This window comes from Pristis pectinata, chromosome 5 (genome assembly GCF_009764475.1).
Source record: "Pristis pectinata isolate sPriPec2 chromosome 5, sPriPec2.1.pri, whole genome shotgun sequence".
Lineage (NCBI taxonomy): Eukaryota > Metazoa > Chordata > Chondrichthyes > Rhinopristiformes > Pristidae > Pristis > Pristis pectinata.
The window spans coordinates 1,692,995-1,695,297 of NC_067409.1; positions in this window are offsets into that span (position 1 = coordinate 1,692,995).

Sequence of the window (2,303 nt, forward strand, 5' to 3'; positions counted from 1 at the left end):
GGAGGGGGGAGGGGGGGGGAGGGGAGGGGAGGGGGCGGGGGGAGGAGAGGGGAGGGAAGGGAAGGGAGGGGAGGGAGGGGAGGGGGAGAGGGAAGGGGAGGGGGAGAGGGAAGGGGAGGGGAGGAAGGGAGGGGAGAGGGAAGGGGAGGGGGAGAGGAGGGGAAGGGGAGGGGGAGAGGTAGGGGAAGGGGAGAGGGAGGGGGAGGGGGGTATAGAGAAGGAGGGGCGAGGGGGGGAGAGAGGGGGGAGGGGATGGAGGGAGAGGGGAGAAAGGGGAGAGTGGGGGAGGGGGAGAAAGGGGAGGGGGAGAGGGGAGGGGAGGGAAGGCGAGGGGCAGGGGGGACGGGGAGAGGGGAGGGGGAGAGGGGGGAGGGGGAGAGGGGGGTGGGGAGTGGAGTGGGGAGAGAGGGGAGGGGAGGAAGGGGGAGTAGGGGTGATGGGAGGGGCGTGGAGGTGGGTAAGGGGAGAGGAGAGGAGAGGTGGGGGAGGAGATGGGGGAGCGAGCTGGGTTTAGTTTAGAGGGAGGGTCCCAGAGAGAGTTGGTGTGGGAAGCGGGAAGGGAGAGGGTGAGAGGGAGAAGGGAGAGGGGAAGGGAGGAGAGGGGAGTGGAGGGGAGGAGGGCGGAGAGCGCGGTCAGAGAAGCGAGATGGGGATGACAGGAGTGTTGTCCCGATTTTAAGTTTCCCACTCCCGCCTGCTGCAAAGTCACACAGTGCCACAGATTAATTCTGTTTAAAACACGTTTATTAGTATATACTGCGGGAGAATTCTCCTCAAACTCTCATGCAGAGTCTTTATCGGAGGTCTCCATAATACAGAGGGGCAGACCTCTCCCCCCCTCCCTCCCCACCCTCCCCTCTCCCCTCCCCTCCTCCCCCTTTCCCCTCTCTCCCCCTCCCCTCCCCTCCTCCCCTCCCCTCCCCCTCTCTCTCTTCCCTCCCCTTCCCCCTCTCTCTTCCCTGCCCTCCCCCCTCTCTCTCTCACCTCCCCTTTTTCTCTCTCTCTCCCCTCCCCTCCCCCTCTCTCTCTCCCCTCCCCTTCCCCCTCCCCCCCTCTCTCTCTCCCCTCCCCTTGTGCTTGTCACACACTTAAACAATGTGGCTACACCAATTTCAGTTGGGAAGCCGAAGGTTCAAAGACAACCATCACACTCGTTGTTTTAAGACAAACCACCTGGTCTGGAGTCAGGGGCTTGCGTGCTTAGTGTTTTTTCATCAGTTCTATGTACAGTTACAATTTCTTACCCCTTACTTCCTCATTCCCCCTTTTATCATATCATGATAACCTAGAGGGGCGCCGAGAACGGGGTCGAGAGTTTATTAATAAGGACCTTGCAACAATTATTTAAACAGGCCAGCACCACACAGCATACAGCAGGTATGATGCCCACGATCCTCCCAGTAGCCACCCCAACCAACCCGCCCCTCCTGTAGGTCCTTGCCTAAAGCTACCTACTTGCTTCTGAATGTCCTGAATGGCATGGGAGATGTTGTAGGACTCATCTCTCACACTGGTGACACATTTGTCCCCTACTATGGCACATACTCCTGCTTGCTGAGCCAACTGGTAGTCCACAGCATACCGGGTCTGCTGGGCATAAAGTCGAAGCTCCGCCAGTTCCTGGTTCCCTGCCTCCAGGCCCTTTATGGTGCTGTTTCCCAGCACGGCCAGTCCACAAATAAGGTAGTTCCAGTTTTTTGCGGCTATAGTTCCTGCCGAACCCCCCCCCCCCCCCAGAGAGAGAGTACTCAGAAACCCATAGCCTCATGACGATAAGGGAGATCCCAACGTGATAGGATCCCTCCAGTCTTCACAGAACTCCTCACTTACTGACCACACCACGTCTTCGTTGGACATAAGCCTTCTGGGGGCAGGGGACCATGACTGGCCCGATCGTTCCTACTGCAAACCAGGCTGGCAGAGTGGGGGTGGCAGTAGTGTAAGTACCATTGAAGAGGAACATATACCCTTCCTTGGCCCGGTAGCAGGTTGCATTACCCGATTGCTGTGAACTGGGCATCTGAGAATACAAGAGATTCCAACAACATTTCTCCCGTGCTCTCTCAGGTAATTCTCCCTGGTTAGCCATTCTAAAGAGACGTTAGACAATTTCACATGGGTTCTGTTCCCTTCCCCACAAACCCATCGCTCCCCTGCAATTAACGTAACACACCTAGTGGCAGCGCAGTCACACCTAAACCATCCCCACCTAAATCCACATATTCTCTCTATACAAGTGGTGGTGGCACATGATATCGTGTTCTGTATAATCGCTATCCACAACCCCATCCTTTACTGTCAAA